The 13,408-nt window shown below is 41.6% G+C and overlaps 1 protein-coding gene across 1 annotated transcript in view; it reads right to left on the bottom strand.

Moving 5' to 3' along the window:
* The window catches only part of LOC126624313 (uncharacterized), a 71,970-nt gene that overhangs the window by 5,486 nt on the left and 53,076 nt on the right, over positions 1 to 13,408 (bottom strand). The window lies entirely within an intron of this gene.

The following is a 13,408-nucleotide window of genomic DNA, read 5'->3' as shown; positions in this document are numbered from 1 at the left end:
TGGCGCGTGGGGTCATGAAATTTTTTTCTAAAAATATGGGGATGTTCCTGAGGTTAAGGAGCTCATGGTGGTATATTAAAATACCTCATTTGAGCTTTGTATGAGAAGTTATTTCCTAGTTTTGTATATATGCCTTAAATAATGTTTATTCAGTTATTTCGCATATAGGTGAGACTTATCCTGAGAACGAGCGCCATCAATCGAGGCTCAGGGGCTACGACCCTTCGACATATCAGTGAGTGGGCTTTTGCTTTTCCATATATACCTATATACTTGAGATTTTTCCCAAAAAATGAATTTGAATGATTATACATTTTGAAATGCCATGCAAAGTATCTGCCTATTTTATTTATGAATTAGTAGTTGTATATATTTATGATTGGTGTTGCGGACGCACAGGTAAGTGCCAGGTAAGTTCATAAATTAAAGATATGAGGTTACTTCAATTATGTGAGATATGATGTGATGTATTGAGAGCTCATAAACCTACACCCCGGTGTTAGTGCTCCTGCCCAAAGTTAGGGCATAGTCCTTCATGTGATGTTCACCTCCCGCATCATATGCTCACCTTGGATCCAAGTTAGGTGCACAGGCTTGTCGTACAGACCACTATAGGTGGTTCCGACTCGTACGTGACCTGCAATCATTTGCATAGCCTTCACGTGATCGTAGCACTAGAGCATATTTATTTTACACCTAGTCTTGTCATACATACCACTTTAGGTGGTTCCGACTCGTGTGCAGGATTTGATATGATATGATTAAGATTGGTTATGAGCTATAAACTCAGTTGTGCAGATTAAGTTAGAGGGATTTGGCTGATGTGATATCTGACATTAATATATTTTGTCTGGATTACTTATGGCATTGTATTGAGATACTTTGGCATGGTATACTTCTATGGATTTTCATCTTGAGTATGATTTCTAATACAGCTTATTATTATTATTATTATTTTCTGGGAAATTATACAGGTTTTACGGCGAGGGGTTAGAACTTTTGAGAAATAAAATGATTTTGAAAAGCTTTGTGTTTGCCCACTCACACTTTCTGTTTTGCACCCCTCCAGGTTTTAGGTAGAAATGCTTTGGTGGCTCACGGGGATTTCGACGGTGGTTCTGACAGAACATTATAAATGTGGGATCACCCTTGGACGTTGTATCATTAGTACTTGTCCTGTTTGACTACACTTAGGCTATTTATACTCTGGTTGTGTATTTCACACGTAATCTCGCATTAGCACCTTATCTTATCTAGTACTCTAGTTGATTTGGTTCTTATTTATTCGTATTTCCTCTGCTTCCGCATTGTGCACATGGCTACGTCACCCTCACGTGACGGATGAGTTATTTGGCAAGATAGGGACTAGATGAGCTGAGTTTGTGGTAGACTACAGACTTTTAAAAATAAAAGAAAATATTTTTTGTACACTTATAAGGATTTCGGTTATTTGTATAAAAGAAATTTATTTTTAATTCCGTATTCTATATATTTTTATTTTTATTTTTACTGTTATTTGTGCATCGGATGTGGGATTTATTATTTTTTTTACCATCCATGAGTCCAAGGCGTGAAAGAAATCGAATTGTATAAAACAGATGAAAGAAATTGGTAAACGTATTATGGACCGCCTATTTATTTGCTCAACTTGATTTACTAAACGACCTTAGTTTTATTTTATTTTTTGCAGAGATGATTGTGAACACGGAAAATTCCTGAAACGAAAGAGACAAGAACAACGTGCACAAAATAATATTTGTGTTTGATGATTTTGGGTTACAATCTCTCTCAAATTTGATCCTCTGATTCAATCTCCGTAAGGTGTTGATTTGTGGATGTTTCGTTGATCCAAGGGCCGTCGAGGCTTGATCTTGGATGAACTGTTGGATTCTTCAAGGGGCCGTGGGCTTGATCTTTGAAGGTGGATTTGAGCAGATCTTCAAGGAGCCGTTGGGGCTTGATCTTGAGGATGAGTGTTTCTTCAAGGGCCGTTAAGGTTTGATCTTGAATAACGGTGATGAACGGATCTTCAAGGACTTTTGGGCTTGATCTTGAAGAACGGTTGGATGTGTGGATTTGTTGATGTTTGTTGATCCAAGGGTCGTCGGGGCTTGATCTTGGATGAACGGATGATGAACGATGGTGCTTTCTTCAAGGGTCGTCGGGGCTTGATCTTGAATTGGTGGAAGTTCTTCAAGGGCCTTTGGGGCTTGATCTTGAATTGGTGGATGGTTGATCCAAGGGCCGTCGGGGCTTGATCTTGGAAGAACGAAGAACACTTTCTTCGAGGGTCGTCGAGGCTTGATCTTGAAGAATAATGATGAACGGATCTTCAAGGGCTTTTGGGCTTGATCTTGAAGATAGATGATTGTTGATCCAAGGGCCGTCAGGGCTTGATCTTGGGATGAACAGTTGTGTGGATTTATTGATGTTGTTGATCCAAAGGGCCGTTGGGGCTTGATCTTAGAATGAACAATTGTGTGGATTTGTTGATGTTGTTGATCCAAAGGGCCGTTGGGGCTTGATCTTAGGATGAACAGTTATGTGGATTTGGTGATGTTGTTGATCCAAAAGGGTCGTCGGGGCTTGATCTTAGGATGAACAGTTGTATGGATTTGTTGAACACTTTCTTCAAAGGCCGTCGATGCTTAATCTTGAATTGGTGGAAGTTCTTCAAGGGCCGTTGGGGCTTGATCTTGAAGGAGGAATTTCTTCAAGGGCCGGTGGGGCTTGATCTTGAAGGAGGATTTGACGAAGAACGAAGAGGGTTTTCTTGATCCTTCGGGATTTGCTTGAATTTGGGAGGTTGGATGCTTGAAAGCTTTAGAGTTTCAAAGCTTCAAGGATTTTGGATGTGTGGGGAGTATTCTCTTCCATTTTGGGAGTAGAGAAATGTATTTGTGAATTGGTTTATGATACCTTGATGTAGAAGCCTATTTATAGGCTTTGAGAATGAATCACCACCACAAAATATTTTTTTCTTTTCCAAGCACCATTGCCTAATTTCCCACTTAATACAATTTTAAACTTGAAGTGGTAATTTTATGGCCTAATTTTCCACTTAATATCATTTTAAACTTGATATGTGCATGCTTTGTCATTGCCCAAAATGAGAAGAAAACCTTGTTTTGATCTTCAATGGATTGAAATGTGCTTGCCTTGTCATTGCCCAAAATGAGAAGAAAAACTTGTGTAATCCTCCAAGGGTATTTCTTTTTATTTTGTTGAGTCACACACCATGTGTACAATTTGTATGACACGTGGCATATGCCATGTATGCCTTGACACGTCAAAATTTTAATGCGTTGGTGAACATTTATTTCACTGCAATTTCGATGTCTACAAATGCCCCCACTTCAAGGCGCGTCGTATACATGTGCTTGTCGCGTGTAGGAGATGCGTTTTGAAGTCCCTTAATGTAGATGTCGATACAAGGGCCATCGAGGCTTGATCTTGAATTGGGTTAAAGATTTCTTCAAGGGCCGTTGAGGCTTGTTCTTGGACTTTGTTTGAAATTTCTTCAAAGGCCGTCGAGGCTTGATCTTGAAGGTTGAAATTGGACCACAAGGAGCTTCATGTGGTAGATGATCTTTGGCTTTGGTAGTGGATGAATCGGCACGTATTTGTTTTTGCGCTTTGTTGACTTTCCACAGCTTTGATCTTGAACTGGGTTGGAGGATTTTTTGGATTCCTCTAATTGTTGATTTTCCACAGCTTATTCTTGAACTGGATTTGATTCAAATATGGTGGACGCTTGATCTTGAATCAGACTTGTGATTTCCTCAAGGGCCATCGAGGCTTGATCTTGAATTTGGCCGGAAACTTCTTCAAGGGCCGTTGAGGCTTGATTCTTGAAGGTTGACTCGAACACATGGCAAGCAGGCACGAGGTGAAGGTGACGACTTGTTGCTTTGTTCAATCTTTCTAATTCACACCTGAGCAGTTTGGTCAACGGTATGATCTTCAAGATTGATGGGCTCTACTTCCAATTGGTGACTTGATCTTTAAGGGTTTGATTCAAGGGTGGTGAAACGGCACATGCAGCCCACAACGCCTAGCAAGTCGACCCAAGAATTTGAAGGTCAAAACGAGTCCTCCACCCAGAGTGATTGCAAACCTGATGATATAAGATACTTTTGATTTTGAAGAAGTAGCGGATGAATCGGCACGTGCTTTGTTGTGCTTGTCTCCACATGCTTCAATGTATCATTTTCCCTTGTCTTATCTATTTTTCTAAGAGAATGTAGCATCTTCTCGAGTTCTTCAGCTCAGACTCCTTCTGCTGAGCTGACTATGCAAGCTGCATTATTCTCTGCTTGTTTCTTTAGGCAGATGTGGCAGCTTCTTGAATTCCTCAGCTTGGACTCCTTCTGCTGAGCTGACTGTGAAGACTGCATTCTTCTCTGCTTGTTTCTTCTGCACGTTGTCTCCACATGCTGCAAGGTATCATTTTCACTTGCCTTATCTGTTCTCCAGGCAAATGTGGCATCCGAGTTTGAGTGGAGGTTCCGGCATATTGTTTTCTTTATCCTTGTCTTTGTAGGTAAGAACAAGGACAAAGGAAAGGACAGGGAGAACGCATGATATGAGATACTCTTGCTTTCTACCATGGTGATATAAGATACTTTTGCTTTGGTGTCATTTGTTTGCAGAGGTACCCCAAGGAATAAGAAACACTGAGTGACTCGAGAGGCTTCGTTGGGAAGGCATTCTCGGAGATGAAGAAAGGTTATGTATGTCTGCCTTGCTATGGAGGGTGAAGGTGGACAGTTATAGGAAATTCTTTAGTACCTGTAGAGGTACTATTCTTTTACTCGTGTCAGCAACCAATGCATGATTGATCAGTATGGCTTCACGTGCTTTCTTCTTTATCAGAAATCTTCGACAAATTGTCCATAATTTTCGTCAAGCTGAGTGTGCATGTGACAGGTGTTGACGAGGATGAAAAAGACTGGCGCCTCTTCGATATCTGGGATCGGCGCTTCGACAAATTACCCGTGATTTCCGCAAAGCTGAGTTTGCGCATGACGGGTGCTGACGAGGCTGAAAAAGACTGGCGCCTCTTCGATATCTGGGATTGGCGCTTTAACAAATTGCCCGTGATTTCCGCAAAGCTGAGTTTGCACGTGACGGGTGCTAACGCGTCTGGAAAAGCAAGATGCTTCTCCGATTTCTGAGCTTGCCTCTTTGATTTTTGAATTGGCCTCTTCGAATTCTGAGCTCGCCTCTTCGATCTTTGAAATCCCGTCGAGTGTTGATCTTTATAGAGGCACGCAATTTGTTTCAAAGCACACTTGAATTTTCACTTGTAGAAACTCCCTTCTTGCACTTCTAAGATCTTGATTTGTCCGACCTCTTCTTTCTTCAACACCTTTGAAAATGTCTGGACCCTCCGACCGTCGTTTTGATTTGAACCTTGGTGAAGAGGTAGTCCCGTCTTCTCCAGATAACATATGGCGCCCATCCTTCATATCCCCTACTGGTCCTCTTACCGTTGGGGATTCGGTGGTGAAGAATGATATGACCGCTGCGGTGGTGGCCCGAAACCTTGTCACTCCCAGAGATAACAGACTACTTTCCAAACGGTCTGATAAGTTGGCTGTTAAGGATTCTCTGGCTCTCAGTGTGCAGTGTGCAGGTTCTGTGTCTAATATGGTCCAACGCCTATTTGCTCGAACCCGTCAAGTTGAATCATTGGCGGCTGAAGTGATGAGTCTCAAACAGGAGATTAGAGGGCTCAAGCAGGAGAATAAACAGTTGCATAAGCTCGCACATAGCTATGCAACAAACATGAAGAGGAAGATTAACCAGATGCAGGAATCTGATGGTCAGATTTTACTTGATCATCAGAGGTTTGTGGGTTTGTTCCAGCAACATTTACCTTCGTCTTCTGGGGTTGTACCGCGTAATGAAGCTCCAAATGATCAACCTTTGGCTCCTCTTCTTCCTGGAGTTCCGCCGAGTGGTGTGGCTTCAAACAGTCAACCTCCGGCGCCTCTCATTTCTGGAGCTCTGCCGAGTGATGAGGCAGCACCTGATCGTCCTTGAAGATCCCCTCTTGTAAATTTGATTTGATTTGATTTTTTTTTTTTTTGTAAATACATAATAACATATGTATTTATTTATTTATTCTTTTGTAATAAAATTGACTTTCTTTAATAAAACTTTTATATTTTTTTTTATTTTGATATGACTTAACTCGAAATTGAATGTTCGAGCCGCCTACGTACCCTTCCAAAGAAGAGATCAAGCCATAACGTAGTTCAAATGAGTGATGAATTTAACAGTGATTTTGATGATGATTTTACCGTACACAGTTTATGCTCTTGCGGGCCAGGAGCTTTGGTGTTGCCATTTATGCTCGTGCAGACCAGGAGCGTTAATGTCGCCTTTTATGCTCGTGCGGGTCAGGAGCGTTGATGTTGTCTTTTATGCTCGTGCAGACCAGGAGCTTTGTGCCATGCAGTTTAGACTCGTGCGGGCAAGGAGCTTTCGTTCGTGCAGTTTAGGCTCGTGCGAACAAGGAGCATTGGTTCGTGCAGTTTAGGCTCGTGCGAATAAGGAGCATTGGTGTTGCCTTTTATGCTCGTGCAGACCAGGAGCTTTGTGCCATGCAGTTTAGACTCGTGCGGGCGAGGAGAATTTGTGAATTTTGTCAAGCAATTTTGGAGAGGCGTTCCTCACAATCTTCATAGCAAGGAGCCTTGATCGAGTGATTGAAGAAGTCTTTGGGAAAGAAATCGCGCATCGTGATGGGGATGGACGATCTATGTGTCGAAATTTCATCATCTTCAACACGTTCACGTTGCTTTGAAGGTTGACAATAGCTGCTTTGCCCCCTTTCCGATTGACGGACTTGTGGAGGAGACGTATGCTTCTTGTGCAATTTCTTAGGAGTGACTTGAGTCCATCCTTCAACTTTGCTTGTCTTGGAGGATGCCCCATGAGGTTGAGGTAAAAATTTTGAGTCGGAAGAGCCAGAAGTGATGGTGGTATAGTTTGACTTCACCACATCGTCAAGATCTAGCTCGATGATTCCTTTCTGAGCCAGCTTCATGATGAGATCTTTCAGCACGAAGCACTTTTCTGTCAGATGACTGATGAAGCGGTGGAATTTACAGTACCTTGGACTGTCGGTGCGATTCATCTCTTCTGGCCGTCTGCACTCAGGCAAGCCGATCACCTTCTTTTCCAGCAATTCTTCTAACATGGCAACCACATCAGAGTCGGGGAATGGATAAGTTTTCTCCTCAAGCTCCTTCAAAGTGCGTCTACGCATCTCTTGATCACGAAAGGCTTTGGCTTGAATCGCCTTGCCTCGTGTAAGGATTTTGACGGGAGCTGTGTTGATTGTCATTGTTTCCTTGGTGGATTTCCACGTAGCCTTCTCCACCTTTGTCTCAAGAACTTTGTCGTTCTTGTAGTCGGCGATCGGTTTCTTCTTCCCATGATGGGCGATGCTCAACTCCATGTCATGGGCGCGGGTGGCCAATTCCTTGAAGGTCCGTGGTTTAATGCCTTGAAGGATGTATTGCAAACCCCATTGCATGCCTTGGATGCACATCTCGATTGAAGAGGTTTCCGAGAGCCTGTCTTTACAGTCGAGGCTTAGAGTGCGCCATCTGTTGATGTAGTCAATGACTGGCTCGTCCTTCCATTGCTTTGTGCTCGTCAGTTCTAGCATGCTCACAGTGCGGCGGGTGCTGTAGAAACGGTTGAGGAATTCCCTTTCCAACTGTTCCCAACTGTTGATGGACTCAGGCTCTAGGTCCGTGTACCACTCAAAGGCGTTTCCTTTCAGCGAGCACACAAACTGCTTGGCGAGGTAGTCTCCCTCCGTCCCCGCGTTGTTGCAAGTTTCGACGAAATGTGCAACGTGCTACTTTGGGTTTCCTTTTCCATCAAACTGCATGAACTTTGGTGGTTGATATCCCCTCGGCATCTTTAGGGCATCAATCTTCTTTGAATAAGGCTTTGAGTACAACCCGGAGGTATTTGAGCTCCCTTCGTACTGTGCCTTGACGGTGCTGGCAATCATCTCTTGCAACTGCTGGATAGAAAGAGATCCCATGAGTGCCGCTTCTTGGTCTGGCTCCGGCTTCACATCGATTCTCTCCACCGTAGGCTCATCTTCTGGGTTAGGGTTCTCGCCGTCCTGTGGCTCCAGTCGACTGACGAATGCAGCGATTTGCAAGTCTTTTTCTTCCACGGTTCGGGTTAGCCTTGCAATTGCTTCATTCATTTGAGCCAGTTGTTCTTCGATTAAGGTAACACCGATGGTCATGACTTGTGCAACTAATAGACGTGACTTTCCTTTAGACATCCAAGATGCTGACGAAGAACGTCGTTGGTTGTTTTGGGATGTCATCTTGTGTGCCTCAGCAGCATGCTTCGGTGCCCCCAACGAGGTCAGGTTGATGACAGACTCACACCTTTGATGCTCCCTTTGCTCTTTTAGGGGGACCAACTTTGAAGTGGCGTGTTGAGGAGCGATTGTGGCGCCAATGGATTGTCCATTTGCGGCAGAAGTGCTTAGGATCCTTCCCTCAGTGATTGCGAGAACGGCTTGTCCCTTGCTTGATGCCATTGACTTTGAGGTGTGTTTGGATTCCTTGAACGGAGAAAGAGATGAGAGGTAGAGATTGCCCCACTGGGTGTGCCAATTTGTGAACACGGAAAATTCCTCAAACTAAAGAGACAAGAACAACGTGCACAAAATAATATTTGTGTTTGATGATTTTGGGTTACAATCTCTCTCAAATTTGATCCTCTGATTCAATCTCGTAAGGTGTTGATTTGCGGATGTTTCGTTGATCCAAGGGCCGTCGAGGCTTGATCTTGGATGAACTGTTGGAAGTTTCTTCAAGGTGTCGTGGGCTTGATCTTTGAAGGTGGATTTGAGCGGATCTTCAGGGAGCCGTTGGGGCTTGATCTTGAGGATGAGTGTTTCTTCAAGGGCCGTTAAGGTTTGATCTTGAATAACGGTGATGAACGGATCTTCAAGGGCTTTTGGGCTTGATCTTGAAGAACGGTTGGATGTGTGGATTTGTTGATGTTTGTTGATCCAAGGGCCGTCGGGGCTTGATCTTGGATGAACGGATGATGAACGATGGTGCTTTCTTCAAGGGCCGTCGGGGCTTGATCTTGAATTGGTGGATGGTTGATCCAAGGGCCGTCGGGGCTTGATCTTGGAAGAACGATGAACGAAGAACGAAGAACACTTTCTTCGAGGGTCGTCGGGGCTTGATCTTGAAGAATAATGATGAACGGATCTTCAAGGGCTTTTAGGCTTGATCTTGAAGATGGATGATTGTTGATCCAAGGGCCGTCGGGGCTTGATCTTGGGATGAACAGTTGTGTGGATTTATTGATGTTGCTGATCCAAAGGGTCGTTGGGGCTTGATCTTAGAATGAACAATTGTGTGGATTTGTTGATGTTGTTGATCCAAAGGGCCGTTGGGGCTTGATCTTAGGATGAACAGTTATGTGGATTTGGTGATGTTGTTGATCCAAAAGGGTCGTCGGGGCTTGATCTTAGGATGAACAGTTGTATGGATTTGTTGAACACTTTCTTCAAAGGCCGTCGAGGCTTGATCTTGAATTGGTGGAAGTTCTTCAAGGGCCGTTGGGGCTTGATCTTGAAGGAGGAATTTCTTCAAGGGCCGTTGGGGCTTGATCTTGAAGGAGGATTTGACGAAGAACGAAGAGGGCTTTCTTGATCCTTCGGGATTTGCTTGAATTTGGGAGGTTGGATGCTTGAAAGCTTTAGAGTTTCAAAGCTTCAAGGGTTTTGGATGTGTGGGGAGTATTCTCTTCCATTTTGGGAGTAGAGAAATGTATTTGTGAATTGGTTTATGATACCTTGATGTAGAAGCCTATTTATAGGCTTTGAGAATGAATCACCACCACAAAATATTTTTTTCTTTTCCAAGCACCATTGCCTAATTTCCCACTTAATACAATTTTAAACTTGAAGTGGTAATTTTATGGCCTAATTTTCCACTTAATATCATTTTAAACTTGATATGTGCATGCTTTGTCATTGCCCAAAATGAGAAGAAAACCTTGTTTTGATCTTCAATGGATTGAAATGTGCTTGCCTTGTCATTGCCCAAAATGAGAAGAAAAACTTGTGTAATCCTCCAAGGGTATTTCTTTTTATTTTGTTGAGTCACACACCATGTGTACAATTTGTATGACACGTGGCATATGCCATGTATGCCTTGACACGTCAAAATTTTAATGCGTTGGTGAACATTTATTTCACCGCAATTTCGATGTCTACAATGATCTTTACAAAGTGTTTTATAATATGAAAAATTATGATCATAAACACAAAATTGTATTAATTGGACAAACAGAATTTATTTGAGTAAAAATATCTACTCAACCTTGAGTAGTCGAGCATCTTTCTTTAATTATAGATGATTTGACCCAGCACCTCATACACAAGTCGATGCAGCATGACAAAAAAGCTGGTAAATCAAAATTGAGAATGAGGATACAATACCACAAACATTATCCCTTGTAATTCAGTTCTCACCATTTTTCCCCTATAGTTTTTTTTATTCTTTTAGAAGCTCTTGTAGTGTATTAGTTGTAGCAAATTAAGGACAAGAACGATTTCTGTTTTTGTTTTTTTGAACTTTGCGAGTGATGTGTATGGTTTTAGAGTAATGCTATTCTTAAGTTGATGTGGGCATATCCAACTCATATGCTACCTAACGTGGTATTAAATTGTGGTATAAAATTCTGTGGAAACTAGACATCCAAAACTTCCCAACATACGTGGCAACGATGCACAAAATCCAGTTAGTCCTGATGAATTTCTAACAGCCCAACAAATATGACAATTTGCACAAGAAGTTCCAGCTCCAGTTGCAATTTCCAAACAGCAACCTTTAATTTGCACATTGAACGTCCAATTAGACACTGATGATTTGGTTGAAATACTTCTTAGACTTCATTTCTTCCCAGCTTTGACCCTTTTAGCCTTAAAATCACCATATTAGCTCCAAAGTCATCTCTAAGGTCGATTATCTACTAAACACTCATTCGACAAATTAAACAACCAATTTCACAAGAAAAGCATAGCAGCATAAAATGTAGGAAATAAGGGAATAGTACATGTATAAAGATGATGTCATCAAGTTTCAATGTGATGAGTTTTTGTATCCAGATGATAACTCGGGGTGGAGTTCTTTCAAAGTGAAGGAGACTGATGTACAATAGCTAGCCGAGATGTTCATGGAGCAACTTGACAAGCAGACAACAAAGTAAACTCGATTTTGGCAAATTTATGGTTTTAAGTCTCAAGACTTGTTTTCCAGAAATTTAGATGCTAATTTTTGGATTATCGACCTCGGGACCATTTTGCCAGAAATATGTATTCCCAAGTTTCTTGTATTTCCAAAGTTTCTTATATTTTAGGAGCTAATTAAGATTTCCTAAGACTATATAAACAACTTTTAGGGTTGTAATTCAAGCGTCTTTGAACTATTATCAATACACGTGAGTTTCTCTCTATTTCTTCCTAGTGGATTCTAGGATTTGCTAGTGGATTGTAGCCTAAGGGTTATCGTTCGATTTCATCATATATTGTGTTCCGTCAATTTGTCATTCCTTGTTTCTTATTAATTGTTGCAAATTAAGGACAATAGTTGTCATCTGTTTTACTTAAAGCATATGTAAAAGTAAATTAGACTTTTCGGAGGTAGAAAAAATCATGTGACTTTCACATGCTAAATTCGTTGAGACATACCAAAATTAAGTTGTTATATGATGGATACAATCAAAGAAAGAGAGAGATATAGGGAGAGCGACAAGGGAAAAAAAAATTCAAATCTAATAATTGGCTAGGAAAAAGGAAAAGCAAGAAACTCGTGATGATAAGCAATATACAAATTAACTCCCTTGCAATACAACTTTTCTTCTGCTCATCCATAGACTCTAAACTACAATTAAATCCTAAACAAATTAATCGTACGTAGTTAAGAAAAATCCAGTTGCACAAGTTAACATGCATCCTCATAGGGCCGGCCGTGACTTAGGGCGAGCAGGGCGACCTTCCAGGGCCCAAAAAAGTCAGGGGCACAAGTTAGTTAACATTGTTCTTAGCAAAGATCTCCCCATGCATGCATATAATTAGCTAGCAGTGGCAGAGCCGTCGCAAGGTGGAGATCTGAAGATGAATACTAGTTAGAGGGAACATGGTAATACTTCCCTTTACACATGCACCTGTAGACTATTGGGCATGACTCTGAAGTGGAGCACTTGAAGCTCACCATCACTCTTTTACATGGAAAGCACGGTCCGCACGCATGTGAACAGTCCGGCAACCTCGATCCGCTTTGGTATAGGTCCTTCCTCTCTTCTTCCTTTCCTCTTTCCTCGTCTCCTTCCTCGCTTCGGTACAGGCTCTCTCTGTTACCGGCTGCAACTTCTCTTTGAAGGTTTACTGAAGCATCAAGGGAGACAAATTAATTACAAAAATACGAAATTTGGTTTAGACCTAACACGTATAGGATAATGATAATACATGAGTGATTATACATACGAGGGACGTGAGGAGGCCAAACACGTAGGCTTCTGCCTATCGTAATTAGCATGAAGAAAACCACAAGTAGGAAACTTGTGTGGGCTGCAACTCCAACAGACAATCTCTTCTTCATACTTTCTTTGTAACTTGTAATTCTTATAGTGACTGAAATTAACTACACAAATACGAGGAACTACTCAGTAGCCTGAGAAATAATAAACGGTGAATATATGATTTTAAGAAATCGAAATGGTAAAAGATTGTTTAAAAAGTCAAACCACTTGATAGTTTGGACTACTGAAGGCAAATCCTGAAAAGAGATTTCCTTACGAAGGAGGAAGACTTAAAGAAAAGCTAAACACAGAGAGATAATAAGAGGAAGAAGTAGAAGGTGCACGATGAGGGATATCCAAGGGGGTAAATATATACAAAATTATATAGGGAGAAAAATATTAAATGGAAAATAGGAGGGAGAGGGAGGGAATGGTTTTAAATGTGGCAGGAGAGAGGAGGGGACATCTGTTGCACTTCACATGATCCACGGCCATCTTTTCAATTTCAAGGTATCACATGTTTTGGCAAGTTACCCAATTTTAACATAAAGTCTCAGATTTTGTAGTGTCCATAATTGATGATTTCAAAAGGACAAAATTTGAAACTTGTACTGTTACTTTACATATATTGGATACTGAGAAGTGAGAAGTGCATGTCTAAAATTACACTATTGGGTCACAGAGTAGCCTGTACACAAACTCAACAGCTATGCAGCTCTCTTGGTAGACACAACTTTAAACAAAAGGTAAATTCAGATTAGTATCAAGACTTAGGTTTTAAGGAAAAATACCGTGTTTAAGGAAAAATACAGGTTCC

The sequence above is a fragment of the Malus sylvestris genome, chromosome 5 (assembly GCF_916048215.2).
Source record: "Malus sylvestris chromosome 5, drMalSylv7.2, whole genome shotgun sequence".
Taxonomy (NCBI): Eukaryota; Viridiplantae; Streptophyta; class Magnoliopsida; order Rosales; family Rosaceae; genus Malus; species Malus sylvestris.
Note: the sequence above shows the minus strand (reverse complement) of the source record. Positions and strands in the feature narration are given on the sequence as shown.